At 41.3% G+C, this 15,266-nt stretch overlaps 1 long non-coding RNA gene across 2 annotated transcripts in view; it reads left to right on the forward strand.

The window, feature by feature from the left end:
• Positions 1 to 1,391: 1,391 nt before the first annotated feature.
• LOC120240734 overlaps positions 1,392 to 15,266 on the forward strand; it is a 49,781-nt gene continuing 35,906 nt past the window's right edge. For both annotated transcript variants that reach the window (XR_005530708.1, XR_005530709.1), the window contains exons 1-3: positions 1,392 to 1,466; positions 3,966 to 4,066; positions 7,500 to 7,616. This is a non-coding gene — a long non-coding RNA (uncharacterized LOC120240734). The remainder of the gene's footprint in view (positions 1,467 to 3,965; positions 4,067 to 7,499; positions 7,617 to 15,266) is intronic.

Here is a 15,266-nt window from a genome sequence, read left to right on the forward strand (position 1 = left end):
AAATCCCATTCTGTTATTAGTAGCATCGTTCTGACTCATTTACCACGATCCATATTGATTTTTATCGATCCCTTTAGCTGCCTTCCTGGAAACTCTAATGTCCCATCTCTGTGCTTTTTCACGTTTACCTCACTGGTGCCAGATGTATGCAAGCCAGATGCCTCACATACAGGAAGAGCCGAACTGATATTTAGGAAACTGAACTTAAATTTGAAAACTAGGAAATTACAAGTGATACAGGAGAAGTCAAAAGATCCTTTAGGTATTTCTTTGTCCTAGTAACATCAGTTTTCTTGCTTTCCTGGAAAAGCTATTTTATAATTGAAAAGATATTTTTGCCGAAGCTTCATTTGAAACTTCATTTCATCTCATTAATCCCTCGGAAGTTTTTAGTTTTATAATTCAATATTCACAAGAGCATGGATATTGAACCATGATGAAAGCTTTCAACTGGCTTTTAATTGTATAAAGATCTTGTAGGTGAATAAAAGTTATTTGATCTTAAAACTTTTTTAAATCATTAAAATCATTGAAAACATTAAGGTCATGTTTTGTCTTCTTAAGCCATTTTGGGATCGTTTCTAGTCCTCATTCTTCAAGGTAACCATTAACAATCCCATTGAACACAACAGGGAGCCAAGGTTAAGATGATTTATTCCATGCCGTTTTGCAGTTGTGGCAAGGCTACAGCTCTCCACTGCCTCCCACTCTCTGGCCTAACAGCTGTATTAACTCACTGGTGTCATTTAGTGCATTGGAGGGTGATTTGCTTTTCTCAGCATGCCTAGTGCATTAGCAGATGCCCTTTAGGCCTTAAAATGTTATAGTATGCTTGCTGGTACCTGACTTCCTGCGAGTGACAGGTGCTAGAACAGAACAGCACACCCCTCCGTATTCCATGGCCCAGCCTCTGACTGACCTACTCTGTATTTTCTTTCACCCAAGCCTTCTCATGTCTTAAAAAAATTTAGTTACCATTGGAGAGTGGTTTCACTAGGTCACCTGCCTAGTGGTATCCCAAAACAAACTCTCTGTCTCTCCTTTACACCAGCTGAAATAGGATCTTCTGCTGGGAAGCTTCATCTTCCCTTAGAAGGCAAAGGCATGACATAATTGGCCATCCCAAGGCCATTGCTATAGACTAAATGTTTGTGTCCTTCCCAGGTTCCTATGTTGAAGCTCTAATCCCCATTGTGGTGGTATTTGGAGGTGGGGCTGTTGAGAGGTAATTAAGGATTCAGATGAGGCCATGGGAGTAGAGCCCCTGTGATAGGTTTGGTGTCCTTATAAAGGAATGAAGGGACCAGAGCTTGCAGTCTCTCTGCCTTGTGAGGACATAATGAGATTCCATCGGGTAACTTCTATTAGCATTGTTACCAGTTTCAGGCTACTATAGTTTCCCCCTGAACGGTATTTTGCCATGAAAATAAAGTAACTGAGAGAGCCCCTATGGCAAGAAATACTTGGTAAGGAGTTAAGTGGGGGCAGCTCCCTATTTTCAACGACAATTTGGGGGGGGAAACCCAAAAGCTTTTGAAATTTTCAGATCCATAGTGTTTGGTCCAAGAAATCTGGACTATGGCCCGAAAATACAAATATTTCAAAAGCATCCCATGTGATTCTGATCAGCCACCCCAAAACTGAGGTATAAGAACTTGTGTGTGTGTGTCTATGTGTGTGTGTTCCAAGTATTACCAGTTTGGTATAAATAACTTGCATGCTTTATACCATGCTCACAGAAAAACATATTTATACTTGTTTAGAGTTGTTTCGTAATATTTTTTTAAATGTAATGTTTTAAAGTAGTCTAACTTTTCCTATTCCTGTTAAGTTATAATATTTTCTTAAGGACTCACCCTTTAGCATACTTATATACACATACATACAGGCTTCTCAGTATCAGCATTATTGATGTTGTGGGCCAGATAATTCCATGTTTGGGGTGGCTGTCCTGTGCACTGTAGGCTATTTAGTGATATCCCTGGCCTCTACCCACTAGATGCCAGTAGAACTCAGGCCCCTGTTTTGACAGTCAAAAGTATCTCCAGATACTGCCCAATGTCCTTTGGGAAACAAAATCACTCCTGGTTGAGAACTACTGATATGGAATAATCTATTCAACCATTCCTCTATCAATGGCAATTCGGGCTATTTTCAAGACTTTTTCTTCTCCCACTCTGCAATAAAAAGCCCCATATATGTATCTTTAAGCAACATTGTTTCTGCTTTTTAAAGGGGAGATGCCCACAAATGAGATTACTGCAAAACTGATAGGCGTTGTCAGATTACTTTCCTAGGAGTCTGCAGCAATCACATTCCCAACACAGTGTCTGAAAGGGTCCCTCCACCAGCCCCAGCTCTGGATATTGACCGTCTTTTTTTTTTTTCTTTCCTATTTACTAGTCAGATGCATAAAACATGATGTTCCAATGTTGATTTGATTTTTAGTTTTTCCTGACCCTTAGTGAGCACATTGTCACTTATTGGTCCTTCGCTTTTCACGTTCATGAAACCTATCAAGTCCTTTGACTATTTTTATGGGTTGTCTGTGTTTTTTATTTTCATCACTTTGTTGGAACTCTTTTGTTAGGGATATTCTTTTTTTTTTTTTAAGTTTATTTATTTATTTTGAGAGAGAGAGGGAGAGCATGAGCAGGGGAAGGGCAGGGAGAGAGAGAAAAGGAGAAAGAATCCCAAGGAGTCTCCACACTGTCAGTGAGGAGAGCCTGATTCGGGGCTCAAACTCAAAACTGAGAGATCATTCCCTGAGCCCAAACCAACAGTAGGGCATTTAACTGACTGAGCCATCCAGGGAGATTAGTTATTTTCCATAAATATTAGAAATGGCTGGTTTGGCTGGTTTTTTATTTGTTTATTTCAGTCAATAATTTGTCTTTTGGATTTGTTTTTTGATGCAATTTTTTGTTCCATTTTCCATTTACTGTAAGGAAAGTAAAAGGTGGAAGTGACTTGCTCAAAATAGCACCTTCAGTTCAAGGTAGAGCAGGGACAGTACAAGGATCTCCACTCAGGATTTTCTCCTTACCCAGAGCTGCTCTCAGGGAGCTGTTTGCCCATTCTCCTCTCGTCCCTCCCCCTCCATCTGTGCATGTTTATAGCAACTAGTAGAATCAATCTGAAAACACAGAGCAGCCAAAGTATAATAGAATATCATAACACAGAGAAACAGTCCACGTGCCCTGAGCACATAATAACCTTCCTAGGTTGCCCTTTAATAGTAGTCCAAACACCTAAGCAGTACCTGGGGAGAGATCGTTCCCCCTCCCTGCTCAGCGGCAGGGTACCAGAGATAGAGCAGATGGGGCATTCCTGGCTGGGTGTTCTGACAGCAGACATTCAGGAAGGAGGTATACAGAGAGCCTGAGCAAGACAGCCAAGAGACTAATATGTTCAGATGGCATAATGCCTTTTCACAAACTGCTGGGCCGTTTATCTGTGGCAGACGGAAGCTTTTAGAAGCACTGCCTGCCACCTTAAGCATCGTATCATTTTGAAATCCATTCCCTGTAAGAGAATGAATATATTAGGAAAACATTCCCTAAGATATCGAGACATTGAGCCTGATCATTGCAACACGCACGTTTTGCGACCCTGTTTAATATATCCTTGCAGCTGGATACCCAGAGAAATGCAGTCTGGTGACCGGGAATCTGTGTGTCTAACAACGCGTTGGGAAAACTGGAATTCAGATGGCCCATCTCTGTGGTGTCACTCCATTAGGCTTCAGGATGGCTGTGGGGAAGCCAATCACAGCATTAATGCTTGTTGGTGCCCAACCGTTATAAACATGTGTCGATGCAAAATGAATACCCGATACTGCGAAATGTTAGCTTAGATGAGATGTGCTTTTTAGAAATTTGTGTGGATGATTAAGGCAGTAATTTTCAACCAGGATGGTGGGAGGTGGGTGGAGAAGGAATTTTAAAACTACCCCTGTTGCCCAGGATTCACCCTGATACACCCTTTTGCGAGGCCTCCCATCCACCCCCACCTACGGTGACATTGAGGTAAGCTACATACAGTTGGAAACGGTGGTGTAGCTCAGGTGAGTGGGCATGGGAAAAGATTGATAACTACTGGTCTAAAAATTCAAAGATATTTCTTCAAGTGGGAATCAGCCCAGCAAATTCTCTCTCTCTCCTTCTCTCTCCCTCCCCTCTCTCTTTCCTTCTCTCTCTCTGTTTTTCTCTCTGCTTGTCTCTCTCTCTCTCTCACCAGCACTGCTATTAAAAGGAGGCTGTAGGTGGTACTATGCTAGGTGCACTGGAGTGTACAAATGAAGGTTTTTTTTTTTACCATGTACTTTGAGTCAACTTCCAGCCAGCAAACCTTAGTAAGCCCAGCACGGTACCATTCACAATATAAGTAATTATGGAGGCTCTGTTAGGTGGGAGGTCGTGTGCTGAAATGGGTAAGGTAGGATCCCTGCCCTGTGGAGGCTTACAGTCTAGCAGAGGCACTTAGCCAAGGACATAAAGAGTAACCAGGCAAAGCTGACTCTACAGCCGTACCTCCCACAGAAACTTCTGTGGAAACACAGAAGTAGTGATGAAGCTGTAACAAAGAAAAGATTCTTATAGACTGCTAAATCCAAAAGAGATGAAGAGAAATCTATGGCAGAAGAGTAAAGCAAGACCTCAAAGTGATAGCAGTGCACAGATACCTGGGGACAGGAAGGTGGGCAGGAAGGTGAGAGATCTGACGGCTGGAGCTGGGGTTGAGGAGAACGCTTTACCAAGTGCACAGGGAGGAGAGGGTGGACTTGGTCCTGCCAGGGATGAAACTGCACCCAAGGCTATTAGCAGAAAGTAGGAACTCTAGACAGTGTTGCCTCAGTGACAACGAGCAATTCACATTTCCATTCACTCACAGAAAAGAGAATGGATTATGTGTTTTTCTAGGACTTTCAGAGGAAGAAAAAGATCCCTGCAAAACTATATCAGTTGTGTGTCTCTAAAAACAAAACTTGAGGTGCCTGGGTGTTTCAGTCAGTTAAGCACCCAACTTCAGCTCAGATCATGATCTTGTGGTTCATGAGTTCAAGCCCCACATCAGGCTCTGTGCTGACAGCTCAGAGCCTGGAGCCTGCTTCAGGTTCTGTGTCTCCTTCTCTGTCTGCCCCTCCCCTGCTGATTGTCCGTCTGCTCTCTCAAAAATAAACAAACATGAAAAAAATAAAAACCATATTTCTAGGTAGGGGAACCCCTTTGTAGCACTCAGCAGAATCAGAGCAAAAACTACTAAGTGTAAATACGTTCACAATTTATAGTAAATTCGACTCATAAAGAAAAAAAAAGGTGAACTCCTAAACCAAAACTACAAACTACACAAAATAGTGGTCCATCAAAAGTGAGCCTCAGGAGAAACAGATCAGAGGATCATAGCCCCCAAGAACCTGAGATAAAGAACATTTGGAAGGAAACCATTTCAGAGAAGGGAGAGATGAGATGGTAGCTTGGGATGATCAGGGAAGAGCTGAGCTTGGAGAAGGGGTGATTGCGGTGGGCAGAGTTAAAAAAAGAACATTTGTCCAGTTGAGAGATTCAAGTGAAATCTGGAAGACTTAAGGCATGTTCAATGATGACAACTAAATGATGAGGGAGAAATAGTGTTCTCATATTTAGCAAACAAAAATGCAGAATACCCAGATACCTTTGAATTTCAGATAAACAATTTTTTAGTATAAATATAAAATACTTGGAACATACTTACTCTAACATTCAATGTTGAACTGAGATCCAACCTTAACCAGATGTTCTGCATATTAACCTGGCAGCCTAAGTAGAAAGCACCTTGACAAGTTTTAAGCATCGGGATTCAGACATCCAAGTTCTATTTGAGGGTGTTACTCGTGTGTAGAGCATAGGGAGGGACCCCATGAATTGCACGCATTGAAGAATACAAGAGGAAGGGGTGACACTGTGGTAGGGTCCCCTCCCTGAGGAAAGAAAAAAACCTCAAGGCAACCTGGCTATATGCATAGATGACATCCCTCACAACCTTGTAACATGAGACCACTTAATCAGACTACATGTTTGTATGTTACATGTAGGGAGACAAAGACACATTACATATATGGGAGACAAAGAAGTAAAACACATATTAAAAACTATACCCCATGGCATTCAGGGCTCAGTTCTTTGGGTACAAACCCAACTGAGCGGTGCTCGCAGGAATAAAGTTGCTTCCTGGAAAGAAAAGCCTTGGCATCACATCCCTCTGTGCAAGAATCCTGCTACAGCACCACAACAGTGATTTGCTTGGACCAACTGGGGAAGCAAATAATATTATCAAAACACAGATCAAGAATGGAAACCACAACAAAGAGATAAGGACTTGGAAAAGGCAGTTTGCTTTTGGAGATGGGAAAGATAATGGTAACTTTTGAGAAATTAATCAGTGATAACTGCCAGTAGGAAGCCAAATCACAGGTATTTCAAGAATGAGAGAAGGAAAGGCTCGTCCTTTCCTGTCGTCCTAAGGCTAAGAGATGTATGTATTTGGAAAGCTTAAAATAAAAATAAATAAAGATGATATCTAGGAGAGGCTGGAGATGTTCCTAGAAAAAGCAGAAGGCCCTACAGAGGGCAAGATGGAGGACGGCCCTGGGGAGGTGGGACTGGATGAGGCAGGTGGTGAGTGAAGGGCACAGGTGGCTAAGCACTTCTGTTAGAGAACAGCCATCCCGACACTTGCTTTCAGCCCCACTTACAAAAAAAAAAAGTTTCAGTGACGCATAATAGGCATACAATAAACTGAACCTATTTAAAGCATATCATTTGATACATGATAATATATGTCACAGCTGTGACCACCTGTTGGGAGCCGTTTCTGAACTCATAAGTTGAGAAAAAACTCCTTGTGAGGTTAAGGTAAGTTGCATGGGCTTTTACCGTCAGATAGTGACTGATATCCACCCCCACCCAATTGTTTCTGCTTGAGCACCGACCCCCAAGGCGTCTTGTTGATCGGTATTCAGTGTGACTTATTCAGACCTTGATATGCTGACTGCACCCTGTGAAGGAACCTATTGTAGGAACTTCTTTTGTGATTATGAGAGCAAACATTTGTGATTCCTGAAAAACCTGTTTTTCTTAATACTTCCCCTTAAGCAAACAGGCTATTGACCCCTGCTCGAAAAGAACTAACTTTGCCTTTTTTATGCTAAAAACATTGTCTTGCATGCTAAAGATACCTTCCTTCCCCATAGGATAAGCATCTAAATCCTCTACCTCAATCACTATTGATAAAGGTTATGCATAAGTCTTCTACAAATCTATGTTCTGGGAAATTCTTATGTATCAAAGAAATTTGTCATCAGAAATCATTGTCTAAGGCAAATGCCACTTCTGTGCCATCCCTCAAACACTTAATGATAAAATAAAGTTGAGACCTCGTCATAGCAGAGATGCCTGCCTGGTGATCAGAAAGATTCCCATAGCTCTCTCACTCTCTCTCTGTCACCGACTATCCTTCAGGGACCCCTGGACCAGTCAGAGCGGGCCTCCGGCAACCACAAGTAAAGATCAAATATGTCATCCACCAAAGTTTTCTTGTGCCCCTTTGTAATCACTCTCTCCTGCCTCCATCCCCAGGTAACTTCTCATCTCCTTTGTATCACCATAAAGTGATATAAATTGTATTGCATTTTTAAAATTGTATATAAATGGAATTATACAGTATTTACACCTTTCTCTAATCTCCCTTATTTCACTCAGAATAATTATCTTAAGATTTATATATATTATAATGTTTTCCAATAGTCTATTCCTTTTATTTCTGGGTGCTATTAGATTGTTTGGACATGCTGAAGTTTGATTATCCATTCACCTCTTGATGGATATTTTTATTCTCGAATTTTGCTTTTACAAGTAAAGCTGCTATACACATTCGTGTACAAGTCTTTGCATGGCATGTACTTTCATTTCCATAAATAAATACTGGGGCACCTGGGTGGCTTAGTTGGTTAAGTGTCTGACTTTGGCTCAGGACGTGATCTCATACTTTATGGGTTCAAGCCCTGCATTGGGCTCTGTGCTGACAGCTCAGAGCCTGGAGCCTGCTTCAGAATCTGTGTGTGTGTGTGTGTGTCTCTCTCTCTCTGCCCCTCCCCTGTTTGCCATCTGTGTGTGGATCTCCCACACTCAAAAATAAATAAGTGCCAAAGAGGGGAATAACTAGATCATATGATGTGTGTAATTAAAAAAAAAAAGCCAAGTACAAACAGACCCCTGGAAAGATGCTCAACATCACTCATCATCAGAGAAATGCAAATCAAAACCACAATGAGATAACATCTTACACCTGCCAGAATGGCTAAAATCAAAGGATAAGAAATAAAAGGTGTTGGCGAGGATGCAGATTAAAAGGAGGCTTTGCCTTCTTTGGGGGATAAATTTCTTCTTTAGTAAAGTCTTCTTAAATCTTTTCCCCCGTCTTTTTCTGTTTCTTTTTTTCTTTTCTTTTCTTTTCTTTTCTTTTCTTTTCTTTTCTTTTCTTTTCTTTTCTTTTCTTCTCTCTCTCTTTTTTTTTTTAGAGAGACAGAGAGAGACAGAGAAAGGGAAACGGGGCTCATGCTCACTAATCACCATGAGATCATGACCTGAGCTAAAGTCAAATGCTTAACTGACTGAGCTACAGAGGCACCCAAATCTTTTGCCCTTAAAAAAACGACTGAGTTCTTTGCTTTCTTACTGAATTTTGAAAATTCTTTGTCTATTCTAGATACAAGTTCCTCATGATATGTATGATTATAAAATATGTTCCTACCAGTTTGTCTTTGCTTTTTCATTCTCTTAACAGTACATCCTAAAAACCTAAGTTTTTAATTTTGATGAACCCCAATTTATCTATTTCTTCTTTTATGAATCAGATTTTTGGTGTCATATCTAAGAAAACTTTGTCTGACCCAAGGTGACAAAAGATTTCTCCTATGTTTCTTCAAGAATATTTATAACTTTTGGGCCACCTGGATGGCTCAGTTGTTTAACTGTCTGACTTCAGCTCAGGTCATGATCTCGTGGTTCATGGATTCGAGCCCTGTATCGGGCTCTTTGCTGACAGCTCACAGCCTGGAGCCTGCTTCAGATTCTGTCTCTGTATCCCCTGATTGTTCTCTCTCTTCTCAAAAATAAAATCAACATTAAACAAATTAAAGAAAAGAAAATTTACAACTTTAGGTTTTACACTTAGGTCTGTGATCCATTTTGTGTTGTTATATCTGGTATAAGATATGGATTCAAGTTCATCTTTTTGCATATAGATAACCAATCGTTCTGGTACCAGTCTGTCAGCTTTTGTAGGCAATCTTCACTGATTTGCCTCTATGCCTTTTTCTAGGGTGTTTTCCATATTTGGGTAAGTCTATTTCCAGGCTCCATTACATTTATTTGTCTATCTTGACACCAATTCTACACTGTCTTGAATATCATAGCTTTATAATAAGCCTTATAATCCAGTAGTGTACTCAAACTTTGGATAGTCTATACATAGATAATTACATAGATACTCTGTGATTATGTCCTCAGTGATAAAGGCAGATGTCCTTCTGTATTAATCCGAGTGCATTTTATTTCTTTATTTTGTTTTCTTTTTCATTCACTGGCTAGAATCTTCAGTGCACTGTTGAACAGAAGTGGTTAGAATTGACCTGTTCCTCATCTTAGGTGGAAAACATTCATTGAGTATGATGTGAGCTGTACGTTTTTCATAGATGTCCTTTATATGGAGTTAAGCAAGTTCCCTTCTAATCCTAGTTTTCTGAAAGCTATTTTTCTGAATAGATGGTAGATTTTGTTAAATGCCTTTGTTTGGGTGAATGGAAATAATCAAATGGTTTTGTTTTTAGTTTGTTAACGTGATGAATTAATTGATTGATTTTAAAATGATAAACCCATCTTGCATTATTTTTGTTTTGTTTTGTTTTTTAATATAATTTATTGTCAAATGGCTTCCTTATAACATCCGGTGCTCATCCCAACAAGTGCCCTCCTCAATGCCCATCACCCACTTTCCCTTCTCCCACACCCCCCATCAACCCTCAGTTTGTTCTCTGTATTTAAGGATCTCTTGTGGTTTGCCTCCCTCCCTCTTTGTAACTTTTTTCCCCCTTTCCCTCCCCCAGGGTCTTCCGTTAAATTTCTCAAGATCCACATAATCAGTGAAAACATATGGTATCTTTTTCTGACTGACTTCTTTCACTTAGCATAATACCCTCCAGTTCCATCCACATGGCTGCAAATGGCAAGATTTCGTTCTCATTGCCAAGTAGTATTCCATTGTGTATATAATTTTTTTAATGTTTTATTTATTTCTGAGAAAGAGAGAGACAGCATGAGCAAGGGAGGGTCAGAGAGAGAGAGGGAGACACAGAATCTGACACAGGCTCCAGTCTCTGAGATAGCTGTCAGCACAGAGCCTGATGCGGGTCTCGAACCCACGAACTGTGAAATCATGACCTGAACTGAAGTCGGACGCCTAACTGACTGAGCCACCCAGGAGCCCCTCCATTATGTATATAAACCACATCTTCTTGATCCATTCATCAACTGATGGACATTTAGGCTCTTTCCATGTTTTGGCTATTGTTGAGAGTGTTGCTATGAACACTGGGGTACATGTGCCCCTATGCATCAGTACTCCCGTATCCCTTGGGTAAATTCCTAGCAGTGCTATTGCTGGGTCATAGGGGAGTTCTTTTTTTAATTTTTTGAGGAACCACCACACTCTTTTCCAGAGTGGCTGAACCAGTTTGCATTCCCACCAACAGTGCAGGAGGGTTCCTATTTCTTCACATCCTTACCAACATCTGTTGTTCCCTGAGTGGTTCATTCCCCGTTCACCACCAGGCATGAGGTGGTATCTCAGTGTGGCTTTGATTAGTATTTCCCTGATGGTGAGTGACATTGAGCATCGTTTCATGTGTCTGTTGGCCATCTGGATGTCTTCTTTGGAAAAGTGCCATCTTGTATTCCTACAATAAACTCTACGTGGTCATAATATATATTCTTTCTAATATATTATTGTGTAATTTCATTTATATTACCCATAGCTCTTCTTAACTTTCTGAACATCTGAAACAGAGCTTTAAGAACTCTTTGCATTTTCTTGTCTATTAATTTCCGCATCAGGGAGTATTGAGCTTTGCTCTGGGATGCTGTTAATTTCTTAGAAATAATTTGATCTTTTTGGATGCTGCCTTAAGATCTGCTAGGTGGGAGTAGTCCAGTGCTCATCTAGGATTAATTATCCTTTGATACGGAGGCAGGATCGCCTGTCTGCCCCCCAGCCTCCCATGAGACTTTCCATCTGGCTGGTGGGAACAGACATTGCTTCCTGTGGCGTGTAAGCCGCAGGTGCTCTTACCTCTAACCCTCTCAGGTGGCCCTTACCCTGGCCTCAGGTGGTGTCTTACCCACACCTGGTGCTTAGTGCGCTGCTGAATACCTGAGGGATTTCCTCTGCAGGTGTCTGTAGTTTTTCTGGTGCTCTTTCCTGCAAAATGTAGCCACATTGGGCTCCCTGAGCTCAGAGCAATGAGTCCTCAGTTCAGGGAAATCTGCCAGTGTCACCTGCTGTTCCCTGCCCTGCATGACAGCTTAGCAACTCTTCAGGCAGCCAGCTGGAGACGGCGCTTGCCGTGCTTGTTTTTGTCTCCCAGGATCCCTGTCCTTCATGGCCTAATATTCAGTGCCTTGAAAACTGTTTTCTTCATATATTTTGTCTGGGTTTTTGTTGTTGTTTCAGAAGGGAAGGTAAATCCAATTCCTGTTATGCCTTCTTGGCTGGAAGTAGAAGTCCACAGCACTTTTTTTTTTTTTTTTTGAGAGAGAAACAGAGAGAGAGAAAGAAAGAGCATAAGGGAGGGGCAGGAAGAGTGGGGGATAGCGGATCCAAAGCGGGCTCTGTGCTGGCAGCAGACAGCCCATTGTGGGGTTTGGACTCAGGAACCGTGAGATCATGACCTGAGCCAAAGTCCAGAGCTTAACTCTCTGAGCCACCCAGGCACCCCCATAGCATTTTTTTAAAGGATGGTAAATTATTTTTTAAATACCATCTGGAGACATGTGGGTGGCTCGCTTGGTTAGGTGTCTGACTCTTGGTTTTGGCTCAGGTCATGATCTCAGAGTTGGTGAGTTTAAACTCTGAAATGGGCTCCACTCGGGCCGTGTGTGACTCTCTCCTTTTCTCTCTGTCCCTCCCCTGCTCATACTTTCTCTAAAATATAAATACATAAACTTTAAAAACATTTAAATAAATTAAGTATTATCCGGACTATTGGTTAATTGAGCAATGTAGAGATAACCCAAAACAGGCGATATATCTTTATTTATGAAATCGTGTCAGTAGAGTAACCATATTATGTTGCTAAGGTCTTGTTGCAGCACAGGTGAAAGTTCCTTCTGTTGATCACACCTTAAATCAGGATTTGTTTCCCTTTAGCATCTAATTATCATGACCCACACGTTTATGTTTCAGTCACACTCTTGAATATGGATGCACATTGGTGACACAAAAATTTAGTAGGTTGTGGGTATTTGCAAAGCTTCCCGATGATTCCAGTGATTGGCCTGGCTGAACAAATCAGTACAGTGCAAACAAAACAGAGATTCTCACCCTAAGCACTACTAACTTTTGGAGGTAGATTATTTTTGTTTGGGTTGTGAGAGAACTCCCATCCACTGTAGGATGTATAGCAGCTTCCTGGACTCTACCCCGTCGATGCCACCCCCCATCCTCAAAAATGACAACCAAAAATGTTTCCAGAAATTGCTAACTGTCCCCTGGGGGGCAATATTGCCTCCAGTTGAGAAAAACTCATGCAGATTAAATCCAGACCTTACACTGCTGGAGAACATAAACAATGCTTTATTTTTTCCTACATTCCTAGCACTCAATAGAATTCACTGAGAGAATGCTGTGGAGTGAACAAATGGATGAATAATATGAATGAATGAATGAATGAATGAATGTCATCTGTCCCTGTCTTACAGAACAAATATTCTCAAATCTCATGGCTTTTGTTAAAATGCGGGTGCTCCAATTACACTCCCAGAGTCATTCAGTATGGGAGTTGGGGCACAGGAACTTGCATTTTAACTGGCTTCACAGTGATTTACCAACCAGAATCTGAGGACCCCCTGACTCTAACTACAATGCTAAGAAGTATTTATTAGAGGGAGAACACCCACTATCTTCCTGTAATTGTAATGTCAATTACAAAGCCTCTTGCCTCTTTTATCCGCCCTACTTAATAAACATACATAATTTCAGAGACAGGTAAACAAATATTTGGCCCTTCCACAGGTCTAAGAAGCATTTGCTTTAAAAATATTCTGCTTAGGGGCGCCTGGGTGGCTTAGTCGGTTAAGTGTCCGACTTCCGCTTAGGTCGTGATCTTGTGGTTCGTGGGTTCGGCCCCGCGTAGGGCTCTGTGCTGATTGCCGGCTCAGAGCCTGGAGCCTGTTTCAGTCTGTGACTCCCTCTCTCTCTGACCCTCCCCTGCTCACACTGTCTCTCTCTCTCTCCTAGAAATAAATTTTAAAAACCTTAAAAAAATTAAAAAAAAAATATTCTGCTTAACCTGCAACTGTCCATGACAATACTATTTACCATGTGATGTTTACTTTAGGATAAAAATCTGAGTGTCAGTTTAGTATTCAGTCTGACATGTCTAATGAAAGAGATCTCTGGGTAGAACCATAAACCACGGACTCTAATCAGAGCAAGTTCCTGAACGCGTTCAGTCTCTGCATCAGTCACTTCTGTTGAGAATTTGATTGAACAGAGTCCTTCAGTTTCAGAGGCAGATTTCCATCCAGACCTCTGACCCAGTTTCTATGGTGACTATATCATAAAGTTGAAGGGTCAGGAAAAGCACGTGAAACATAAGGATTTTACTGATTATCTGTTTCTTTTTAAAATTCAAGTGAATTCCAACAGACTAAAAAAAAAAAAGACTTTATTTCTTAATACCTGCAACTTTCAAGGGACCTTATGTAGGAAAGAATATTTACATATTTTGGTTTGATTTAATACTTTTCCAGTGAGACAGATTGCTTTGATCAGAGGCTTGGTTTCCTTTATTCCTGTAAAGTTCTTTTGGGAAAAAAATTGCATCTTAGGAGATGGTTGCCCACCCATCTAAGAGCTTTCAGAGAAGAAAGGGGCCCTGAGGCACTTCATAGACTCACAGGTTACAGAGCATTCTAGAAGTAATGGATCAAGGATTCAGATAGATGCCATCTGGGTGGGATTACCTTAGCAATGAAAGGGCCTCATAGGAGTTAGTACCACTGATTTGCTCAAATAATATGCATCAGTAAATGATGCATTCTTGATACATATATGGCTCAGAGCCATCACTAGGCATGCTTCTAGAAGGGACCTTTGCATATGATTAGACCACCCTGCTGGTTGGCCCTCTCAGGGCAGTCTAGCTTAAAAATGTGCCTCCTTCTGGAGTGGAGAGAGCCACTGGACCTTTTGCTGGAGGCTTTTGGGGGGGGGGGGGCAGGATAGTCATAATACTTAACTATACTGAACAATCAGTATAGAAATATAAATTAATAAATAAATCAGACATTTAAAAAATTATATTCCCTAATTCCATGAAACAGTATAGTGCACAACTGCTTACCATGCCGTTCTGCATATTATTCATTGAACCATTCTAATAGTTTTGAAAGGTTTGGTTGAAAAATTTTTTTTTACAAATAGTTTATTGTCAAATTGGTTTCCATATAACACACAGTGCTCATCCCTATAAGTGCCCTCCTCCATGCCCATCCCCCCCTCCCCCCCACATCCATCAGTCCTCAGTTTGTTTCTCAGCATTCAAGAGTCTCTCATGGTTTGCCTCTCTCCCTTTCCCCCACCATTACCCCCCTTCTTCTCCCCCATGGTCCTCCGTTAAGTTCCTCCTAATCCTCCTATGCGTGTAAACATATGATATTTGTCCTTCTCTGCCTGACTTATTTCGCTCAGCAGAACACCCTCAAGGTCCATCCATGTTGCTACACACGGCCAGATTTCACTGTTTCTCATTGCCATGCAGTATTCCATGGTATAGATAAACCACATCTTCTTGATCCATTCGTCCGTGGATGGACACTTAGGCTCTTTCCATGTTTTGGCTATTGTTGACAGTGCTGCTATGAACATTGGGGTACACGTGCTCCTATGCTTCAGCATTTCTGTATCCTTGGGAAATTCCTAGCAGTGCTATTGCTGGGTCCTAGGGGAGT

The sequence above is a fragment of the Hyaena hyaena genome, unplaced genomic scaffold (genome assembly GCF_003009895.1).
Source record: "Hyaena hyaena isolate Hyena2069 unplaced genomic scaffold, ASM300989v1 scaffold_260, whole genome shotgun sequence".
Classification (NCBI taxonomy): domain Eukaryota; kingdom Metazoa; phylum Chordata; class Mammalia; order Carnivora; family Hyaenidae; genus Hyaena; species Hyaena hyaena.